We start from the raw sequence: 10,905 nt of genomic DNA, 5'->3' as shown, positions 1-10,905 counted from the left end.
CACATTTGCTTCCAATAAATGGCCGCACGCCACATGCTGCATTACAATCGTTGGACTCGCTGCTCGGTCTTCATAATCAATGCTGAATATGCAATTTTTAAAGAAAATTCCTGTATATATTTAATTTATAAAAACCACCAGAGGCGGCATTCAATACCGGACCCGCCTGTGTGGAGTTTGCATGTTCTCCCCGAGCCTGCGTGGGTTTCCTCCCACATCCCAAAAACATGCAACATTAATTGAACACACGAAATTGCCCCTAGGTGCGATTGTGAGTGCGGCTGTTTGTCTCCACATACCATGCGATTGGCTGGCGACCAGTTCAGGGTGTACCCCGCCCCTTTGCCCGTTGACAGCTGGGATAGGCTCCGGTACTCCCTTGACCCTTTTGAGGATAAGCGGCTCAGAAAATGGATGGCTACAGCGAGACTGCAAAAAGTGAACGCCGACATGTCAGCTAGCTTTGGGAAAAAGGCGGACTACACCCTGAACTGGTCGCCAGTCAGTCGCGGGGCAGATACGGACACCGTGACTGAGCGGGAATCGATCCCACGCTGCCTCCACCAAAGTCAGGCGTGTGTACCACTACACCATCAGTGACTCCTCTCGCTGTAGCCAATATTTGGAAATCCTTCATCCTTTAAATCCTTTTAAAGCCACACACACACACACTTCAAAGTCACAGATACTACAGTGAACAAAGGGGAGGATGCTGTCCCCAAGTGGACAAAAATAGAACCTGCAAAATGACATTTCTTTGGAATTTTATAATAAACCAGTCATTTATTTACGATTAAGATGAAACGTATCCATTTTTTTTTTTTTTGTCCGTTGTTGAGAAGTAATAACACAATCACGCAATAATCAACATGGCCGCTGCTTTAATTGAAGCACATAACAGACAATTTGTCACAGGTTAGGGTTTTGGTTGTGGCAAGAAAAAAAAGCAAAATTATGTAATATCTTGTAACGGAAGTGAAGAAAATCTAAAATTATAGTTCTTTTCGTGACACTTTGCACTTGCACTTTGGCCAGGACGCTTCGAATTGCAAATAGCCATTGCTGCCCTCTAGCGGCCAGTCAGTACTTTTTGGGATTATCCATCCATCCATTTTCTTCACCGCTTATCCTCAAGAGGGTTGCGCTCACAATCACACCTAGGGGCAATTTAGAGTGTCCAATTAATGTTGCATTTTTTGGGGATGTGGGAGGAAACCTATGTTTACATGAAAGGTCATCACAAGCATGTGTTTTGTTTTGTTTTTATGTTTTTTTTTTAAAAATTTGCCTTCGTCTCTCTTGCTCCCACGACACCCGAGGGTCACGTGTCGTGTTGCCGGCACGCAGACAAAAGGCGCCGGACCCGGCCTGGAGCGAACAGGTGCGAGGCGTGGAGCGCGGCGATCCCGTTGGACGCGTTCCACGGGCACGAAAGTCGGCGCCGGTGCACCTGCCGGCAGGTAAAAGCGCTACTTTTGGATTCCTCGCCTGTACGCGCCACCGCAACGGGCTTTTGTCGGCCAACACAAACAAAAACAAGGACCGTTTTGACTGGAGTGTCGATTTCCTGCTTTTAATTTCGGGGTTTGAAAAAACAAACGATGCGGTTTAGTTACATTTGTTTGCTCCGAATGTTTCTTCGAGGGGCCTCGAATTTTGCGGGCGACGTTTTTGACAATGTTGGGACTTTCGTGGTTTGACTTGAGAGCGAGAGCACGGCAATCTGGAAATGAACATTCCGGAAAGAAAATCCTGAGTTCACTTTGCCCTCCTCAATGCCTGCCTCGATAAGGTCCAATAACATTGGTTGTTTTTCGCAGAGGATAAAGAATATATGCCTGTATTGTTATATTGTTTGTGCCGGCATCATTTGATCTAAAAAGTGCTACGGTTTGCGCTCGCAAGTCAAAGCAAAACAGCTCGTATCTCAGGGTTGTTGTTTTCGCCCCACTTGAGTGTTTTTTGCACCCCATCCAGCTAAATTCTCGGATTGCGCGACCCCTTTCATGCTAGCACCGGCATTGTCCATTTTGAGCCCATCCTTTCTGCCTCCTGTCACATTTACGGCTTTTTAAACCCTTCCAAAAAACAAAACCCCAGAGATTCTTTCGAGGAGGGTTGAGCAATAAAGGCCGCTTCCTCCAGAGATGGACGAGCGAGGCCAACGTCCAGATGGCGGCGTTGGGGTAATTCAACTCAACGCTAATCCCCGCCTCAGGGGAGAATATACGCCGTCTTGATCTGGCGCCTGCACGACTCGAGGGAGCCTTCCCGGGCTCGGAGGTCAAAGTTTGGCTGCGACTCGCGGCACAAATCTGCGGCTCGGACGCCGGACCTCCAAGACGGCTGCGCTGCTGGCGCTCAAAAAAGAGCGAGGAGTTGGGTTGGACTGCCTTCGGATCAAGTCAGCCTCATTTGGCGCAGCGTCTTAATCTCAGCGTGGGAACTGGTTTCGCTATGTGGGACCTCTGACCAGCAGGTAAGTTCTGTAGACATGTAGGAAAACAAACGTTAGAGGGTAGGATTTGCATAGTAGAGCTTTGTGTTTTAAGAGTTCCTTTGGGAAGTGAAATTAGTACATTGTCGCCAAACCAAGCCTAACCAGACACCCTAACCCTAGTCCTAGCCTCCCTACACTTAACTTTGTCCTAACCTCTATTCTTAACTACAAAGTCTAATCAGACGCCTTAACCCTAACCGTAGTCCTAAACCTAGCCCTTTGTCCTCACCTCTATTCCTGACTACAAAGTCTAACCAGACACCCTAACCCTAGTCCTAGCCCTAACCCTAGCCCCCCCTACACTTAACTTTGTCCTAACCTCTATTCTTAACTACAAAGTCTAACCAGACACCCTAACCCTAGTCCTAGCCCTAACCCTAGCCCCCCCTACACTTAACTTTGTCCTAACCTCTATTCTTAACTACAAAGTCTAATCAGACCCCTTAACTCTAATCGTAGTCCTAACCCTAGCCCTTTGTCCTCACCTCTATTCCTGACTACAAAATCTAACCAGACACCCTAACCCTAGTCCTAGCCCTAACCCCAGCCCCCCTACACTTAACTTTGTCCTACCCTTTATTCCTGACTACAAAGTCTAACCAGACACCCTAACCCTAGTCCTAGCCCTAACCCTAACTCCCCTACACTTAACTTTGTCCTACCCTTTATTCCTGACTACTAACCCCAAATCCAAAACACAGATCTATTTACCCAACGTTGGAATCCGAACATTACACACTAGTCCCAGTTTTTCCATTCAAATGTGTCTTTTGAAAGCCGTGTCCTGACGATCTGTCTCTTTATGCTTGGGTGCTCACCCTTACCGGATCGGTCCCGCTCGACCAACGGTGAGTACACGACAAATACGCGCCACTTTTGTTGTACTTTGAAACGTTTCTCTAAGATGCGACTAAGATCCAACGACTGCAGTTCTCGCTTGTTGGTCACCAAACGGCTTTTTCTCGCGTGGATGTCGATTCTTCGACGTTTTCCTTGTTTCTTTTTCGGGTTTTCGTGGATGTAAACTCCCCAATTTGCCTTCCCGCTATAAGCCAATTAGATGAGCTTCTGTAATCTGGATGTGGCGACATGTGAGGTACTGGACGTGCGTGTGTGACACGGGAAGCAAGCCAACGCGCAAAAATACACAAGTCCGCTTTCGGGCCTTGCGCGACACAATTAACCAAGGGCTACTATTATTGACCAATCCATTGTTGATTTATTTTTTCCTTTTGCAATATTTGAAGTTTGAGAAAACTCAAGATAGACTTGAGTAAAAAAGAAAACTAAAATTAAAGTACTACAACGAGCAAGGAGACCCCCAGTCGCCTCCGAGCGCTCTGCTCCAAAATGACAACACCAGCAATGATTCTTACGTCACTGACCAGGCCACGCCCCTTAGAAATCACGTGACAAAACCACACTGCAGACAAGACACAATTATAGCGCAGTAATAGTGTACAATACATAATTACGCTTTATAAAACCAGTTCATTTACTTGCAGTCGCATTCACAGTTCAGTCTATAACACTTTGTACTTTATTAATATAATTCTGGTACAGATTGTTTTGTTTTTGTGGCGTTTCCATTCATTGCAGTGCAGGAATGAAAATGAAAAATAAGAAATTTGAATCATGAATCAAGGTGCCACTGCTATACTTGTTTGTGTGAAATTAAAAGTTCATCTTTAAAAAAATAAAAAAACATATTTCCATCAATACTCTGTTGGCGGTAATAGTTTGTTTTTTCTAGGGCGATCACGTATTGTTTTAAGATTGCTTCTTTTATATTTATGTTTATGAAGTGTTTTTATACAAATATTTACTGTAATTACGATTTTGCAGATTCGCGCTACGTCGCAATTCTGGAACCGATCTCCGTCGTAAAGCGAGTCACATTTCAGTGTAGTTTCTGGTTTAACACGTTGTAGTAACTCATTATGTCCAGTTGAGGACGCCAGAGTGACAGCAACAACGCATCATCCGCGTTGAACGCTCCCTCCAACGCGATTGACCAATCACGTCGCAGAACCCAAGCCCCGTGGTTCCCCTTCGGCCAATGACCGGGCAATTACAAATCCTACGTCATTGGTTGTTCTTTTATTTATTTTTTTTTACTGTAAGGGGCGGGCATTTTGATGATTGACACGTCCTGCCCCCCCCCCTACCGACCCCCTCTGCGCCTGGTCCAGATTTTCAACGCGGACTCGTCCACTCCACTGGAGATTTTTTTAATTTGCAGGAGGCTCCGCCGGACAGGAATTATTCATTCTTGAGGGAGGGTTGGGGGGGTGGGGACAAGGCGAGAGACCGCCGCTCGTTTGAAGGTCCACATACATTTCATCGGTTAGTTATTTTTAATTCTTCTTATTATAATTATTTAAAGGTATCGGTTGGCTTTTGGAGTCGCATGTAAATCACGTGATGATTCTTGAATGAAATCGCCTCTCATCAGGTCCGCCACATGCCTTTGAGCATCTTGTTCCTCAACGGTGAGTTCGGAGCAACTTCCCGGATTTCGGGTCGGGTTCTGTTGTTGTTTTTTTTATTTTTATGGTGCTCGCTTAAAAGCGCGACGTAACTCCCAGCCGCTCTCTCGGAAGCACCGCGTGCGCCTGCTAGCATCGACGGCAACGTTTCGCGGCGACGGCTCCCTTGAGGTTGGCGTGAAAATGGCGATTTTTGCAACAAATATTTCCCCCTTTTTCCTCGTGGCTTGTTTCTGCGGGTCCCTCCGCTAACGTCGTCCAAGGTTCGGCTTCTCCGCGGCTGCCCGAACCATTCATCCGCAAGCCCGAGATACTCTGTCGTTATTGGTACTGTACTTTTATCTTTTTAGTCTTAATTGTTGCTACTTTCGTCACTCTTGAGCACGCGTCTGGCGTGTGTCGGCCCTGATGCTGTCTTTTAATGTTTTATCGTCATGCTGAACGTGTTTGGCCGCAAGGGCGTGTGGGAAACGTAGTCCTGCTTAACTAACTCCAGTACGTAAAAGACATTAATATATTCCAGCGTTGTTACAGAAAAATTGTAGCGTGACAAAGGCGACAATAATGCATTTGAATACTTCAAAGGCCAAGTCAGGGCATTTTTTTTTCCCAATTTATTTCCTTTTAATTATCATTTTACTTGGGCATAACCTTTAATCCTAACCCTACTCCACCTTCCCCTAATTTTGAAAAACTTGTTTACACACTGAACTTGGTTTTCATGGTGCCCGCCACAGTGCGGTAACCATGTTGTCGTGGTTGCGGTTGCTAAGAGACAGAATCAGAAGTGGCCTGCCGCCTGTCCCTGCCAGTGGCTAAACTGGACATGTGACCAAGCTATCCTGAAAATTGTACAAATGGCGACATTTCACGTTAATGTAAGAAATTGTCAGACTGTTGAATGAAAGTATTGGCTCGAGTCTCATTATTATGTCATTTTGCGGTTGTTCTACGACCATCCAGGCGGGAGAAGGACTAATAGAGCTGAGAAATGTGTGAAATTAAATATATCATTTTTTTGTTGAATATGTCCTGGATTGTGAGTCCGGATGTTTGTCTCTATGTGCCCTGCGATAGCTGAGATAGGCTCCAGCATTCCCTGCGACCCTTGTGAGGATAAGCGGCTAAGAAAATGAATGAATGGATGGATGGATGTCCTGGATTTTTTTTTTTGGGGTGATTTGTTTTACTGACCCTTAATTACTCCCGTTTGTTTTTTAAACGTTGTAAATGACATTTTTCCAAGCCATGTGTGGAAGTTTGTCACAAATGGTTAAAGATGTTCCAAAAAAATGTATTCTCCATCTGCTGGGTTTTGCGTGTATTGTCCACGTGCGGAAAAAGGGATCAAAATATACCGTAAAGCAACTGCGGACGAATGCGTCGGGCCTCTCCCGGCCCCATCCCTACACGCGCGTTTGTGTGTGCGGTTCATCTCTTAACTGTCCGCGGCATGTTCCCCCGGAACAGTGGCGGCTCTGTCCCGCTCGCTAATGAGAGGCCTTAATTGGTCGCTGTGCCGAGAGATTCCCCCGCTCATTAAAAGGAGATGCGACCGGGTTCGGCTCGAAACACGTGATTCCATAAGGGAGACACTGATGGTGTAGTGGTACAAACGCCTGACTTTGGTGCGGGCAGCGCGGGATCGATTCCCGCTCAGTGACGGTGTCGATATCTGCCCTGCGTCTGACTGGCGACCAGTTCAGGGTGTAGTCCGCCTTTCGCCCGAAGCTAGCTGGGATAGGCTCCGGCTTTCCCGCAACCCTTGTGAGGATACGCGGCTTGGATAGTGACCATGACAATATTCCAGTGGAGGCGCCACGGTGGCTCAGCTGGTCGCAGTTCTGAGGACCCCGGGTTCGATCCCGGCCCCGCCCGTGTGGACTTTGCATGTTCTCCCCGTGCCTGTGTGGGTTTTCTCTGGGTGGGCACTCCGGTTTCCTCCCACATCCCAGAAACATGCAACATTAATTGGACACTCTAAATTGCCCCAAGGTGTGATTGTGAGTGCGGCTGTTTGTCTCGTTGTGCCCTGCGATTGGCTGGCGACCAGTTCAGGGTACACCGTTGACAGCAGGGATAGGCTCCAGCCCTCCCCGTGACCCTTGTGAGGATAATCGGCAAAGAAAATGGATGGATATTCCAGCGACACATGGTGGTGATAACCAATATTTGGTACCGGGAGGAGGAGGAGGAGCGCAAGCCGAGGAGACAAAAATAGACGAGGAAGTGCAAAGGGACGCCAGAGAGGCAGGAAGTGAGAACGAGAGTGAGCGAGAGCGAAGGCGAGCGCGACAGATATTGCTTAATCATTCGGAAATGGCTCCGGGAACATCCCCCGGTGTGTCGTGAACCCGTTTTCACCCCGACCCCGTGGCCTCGACAGGAACTGGTCATGCCAAAGCTTTTCGAGTGACTTTCGTGCGTTCTCACAAGTCATTTCGAGCAATCCCAGCAGTGACGGGGCGTCCCATCGCACCCCCGTTCTTCATGACCAATCGTGGAAACGGTGAAGACGCCTGCAGTAAAATATCTCAGATTTCTGCTCGCCCTTCGTCAAAAATGACTGAATCGCATCAAAATGCACAACTTCCTGTTCAGTTTGAGGCATTGGTTCTTTGGACTTGTTTTTTAGGGTTCTGATGATGGATCGATGAAAGCGGCCTTTTCCAGGCGGTGCCGTCGAGCGAATTATGGGACGTCCGTGTTTGGTATTCCAAGAGGTTGTAATCGCAGTCTTAACTTTTTTTTTTTTACTATTTTGACGAATGGTGACTGTCAACAGGCGTGAAACCTGATCAGTTTTTGCGACTGTTTACTGATGAAAGTGGTCGTAGGAGCCTTATTTCATACCTCTGGTCTGTTTCGTGTCAAAGAAATTGTTTGGCAGGCTGACACAAAAACAATAAAAAAAAAGTCCCAATTATTGTCATCCGTGGGTGCTCTGCTTTCGTTTCTCGTTGCGAAGACCCATCTCGGGGTCACGGGAGACGATGACCCCCGCTTGTTCCGGTTGACCTCACCGCCGAAAATCCTGCGTAACAAAGATACGATCTTGGAATCAGAAGCAAGGTGGTTAAATTCTGTCCGCAGTGACTTTTACCTCATTAAAGTCGAGCACAAGCAAAAAAAAAAAAAATAGTTTCAAAGCTTCTTTTTCGTCCCGCTGCTTTCGTACTCTCCGGTCGGGAGTAAACAGGTCGATCTCCGGCCAGGCGGACGTATCGCGCAGTTTTGCGGCGGGCCGCGACCCTTCGAAGCGTTACGCGCCGGCGGGCACGGCGGGAATTCAAAGTCGCTCCGGGGGAAGATCAGAGAGCCGCGGATGAAAGGACGCCGTGATGCGGCGTCCGTCTTGTTTTCGCGGGCGACGTGAAGAACGCGTGGGTTCGGTTCGGGTGTATGAAACGGCAATGTATTGTTGGCGGTGGCCTTTCAAGTCTTTTTATTTCTTTTCAAACCGCGGCCATTGAGCGGGGTGTGATTGTTTGCTCGCTGAATGGCTCCATTAAGCCGAACAGCAAACTACTTTAGAAGCGTGCAAAGTGACTTCCTCCGGCGAGTGTCCGACTGAAAGCGACGATGGAATTGACGGGGGAAAAAAAAACGAGTAGGCCCGGGGGCGCTGGCAGGGGTCCAGCGTGGTTAAAAATCGATTAATCAGCGTCGGGTGGGATTCTCACAGAAAAGGGACTGAACGGAGGTCAGAACGAGACGCGGCGCTCGTCGTCTTTTTTCTTGGCGGGGAGCGCACGGCAGACAAGCGCTAATATTGTGCGGCGGTTTTAAACCCGCAGCCGCTACCTTGACGGAGGAGCTCGTTTGTCACATGTTGAATGTTGAAGCCTCCTTCATCTTGGAGTGTCCAGGAATTAGATGTGTGTGGGGTCTCTAGCAAGGCAGCGGCGGCAGCGTCCAAATTGTTACAGTATTCGGAAGGCGCCAAAGTCCTTTGCTAGCTTCAAATTGTCTAAATCCGCTCAACTGTAAAAGTTGTCTGGTTCCTGTAGTTTTTCCACAAAAGCCAACTGAATACTGGAATATTTGCGATTGAGAAGCCAGCATCTTGGCGTTAAATGCGGTCGGAAAGCTTGTTTTTGGTGCCACATTTGTAAGGAACGCGCATTTGCGGGGTGGTCCGCAGGGATGCGGCTCGCGCCCGCAAACATTTGGCCAAATCTTCTTCCCTCACCGCAAGCCCAGGTGAACTGGAATTCAGTGCTGTGTAGTAGTTTTCGTACACTTAGTTTTAATTCTTTGTTGCGCTATATTAGCAAGCTTCCAATTGAGCGCCGTCTCTTTTAGCCACCTGTATCTCGTTTCCCGTCTTTGTTATCAAGCCAAGTCCGTTGTTGGGCACCTGTCGCCGCTGCCCTCTGTGGGATGTCGGTTTCCATAACGACACCACACCCAAACATTTAATGTCGACGGCTTCTTCATCATGGAGTGTCCAGGAATTAGATGTGTGTGGGGTCTCGTTGAGCACGAGCACGGCAGCGGCGGCAGCGCCCAAATTGTTTCAGTAATCGGAAGGCGCCAAAGTCCTTTGCGAGCTTCAAATTGTCTAAATCTGCTCAACAGTAAAAGTTGTCTGGTTCCTGTAGTTTTTCACACAAAAGCTGACTGAATACTGGAAGATATGCTATTGAGGGGCCAGTCCCTGCGTCTTGGCGATAAATGCGGTCAGAAAACCTTGTTCTTGGTGCCACATTTGTAAGGAACGTGCATCTAGGGGTGGTCCGCAGGGATGCGGCTTGCGCCCACAAAATTTTGGCCAAATCTTCTTCCCTCGCTGCATGCCCAGCCGCCAAAGTCCTTTGCTAACTTCAAATGGTCTAAATTCGCTCAACAGTACACGTTGTTGTCCCGTTCCTGTAGTTTTTCACAAAAGCCGACTGAATACTGGAAAATTTGCTATTGAGGGGCCAGCGCTAGCGTCTTGGCGCTAAATGCGGTCGGGAAGCTCGTTCTTGGTGCCACATTTGCAAGGAACTCTTTTAGCCACCTGTATCTTGTTTCCCGTCTCGGTTCTCAAGCCAAGCCCGTCGTTGGGCACCTGTCGCCGCCGCCCTCTATGGGATGTCGGTTTCCATAGCGACGCCGCACCCACTCGCTCCCGAGCGAAGACTCCCGATCGCGTCGGCAACTGTTTGCAGTTTCCTCACGAGTTCTGCCTCCCGGCTAATATTTGTTCTTCAGCCCCACCGGCGCACGCGGTGAACTCGGCGGATTCCCTCCCCCACCACCCCAACCCCCGGTTTACGCCCCCCCCCCCACCCCTCCCCACCTTCGCTCGCACGTTCTCACAGACGGCGATCGTGCCTCGCCGCGCTAATCGCTGAATGGGAGAGTTTTAGCGGACAACAATAGCGCGTATAAGCCCCGCCGTTATTCTCACGCACGCGGCGGAAGAGAAATTTTGGCAGGGCGCAGTTTCATCCCTGACACTTTTCACTTCCTACTTGCGCTACATGAAAATCGGCGCTTTGAAATGGTCGAACTGTTTGCCGTCGGATTTCGGTGTTTTTATAGCTTTATGATTCGGAACTGTTGAAACCGTTCCCGCGGCAGTTGTCCGATTCGCTCGTTTCCGCTCAGCAATCGCCGAAATTGTTTGTTTTTCGCACCTGACGCTCACTTTTCTAGCCCCAGTCCGTTGGAAGCAAACCTTTGAGCTGTCACGGGGGGGATGTTACATCGAATTATCCGATTTTTGGGATGGCTCATCAACACGCGAACGCGTACAAAGTCGCACCGATATCGGTAGAGCAGGCAAAGGCGGATCAAATCTGGACGTTTGAAAGACCACCGCGCGGCAGACAACAAGACGGAGGCCCCGAAGGACTGCCGGACTTGCCGACAGACACAAACACACACACAGAGATTATCCCTCGTGTAATCCTCAGTTTGAGGATC

The 10,905-nt window shown here is 48.6% G+C and overlaps 1 protein-coding gene across 8 annotated transcripts in view; it reads left to right on the top strand.

The window, feature by feature from the left end:
- Positions 1–4,682: 4,682 nt before the first annotated feature.
- The window catches only part of epb41l2 (erythrocyte membrane protein band 4.1 like 2), a 49,007-nt gene continuing 42,784 nt past the window's right edge, over positions 4,683–10,905 (top strand). For 2 of the 8 annotated variants that reach the window (XM_061812770.1, XM_061812769.1), the window contains exon 1: positions 4,687–4,846. The gene's annotated coding sequence lies outside the window, so the exon portion shown is untranslated. Of the gene's footprint in view, positions 4,847–4,955; positions 4,993–5,187; positions 5,317–10,905 lie in introns of those variants that run through there. The other 6 variants (XM_061812764.1, XM_061812772.1, XM_061812773.1 and 3 more) reach the window with 6 other exon arrangements.

Source organism: Syngnathoides biaculeatus, chromosome 23 (genome assembly GCF_019802595.1).
Source record: "Syngnathoides biaculeatus isolate LvHL_M chromosome 23, ASM1980259v1, whole genome shotgun sequence".
In the NCBI taxonomy this organism is placed as follows: Eukaryota; Metazoa; Chordata; class Actinopteri; order Syngnathiformes; family Syngnathidae; genus Syngnathoides; species Syngnathoides biaculeatus.
This window is presented reverse-complemented; position numbering and strand designations above follow the sequence as displayed.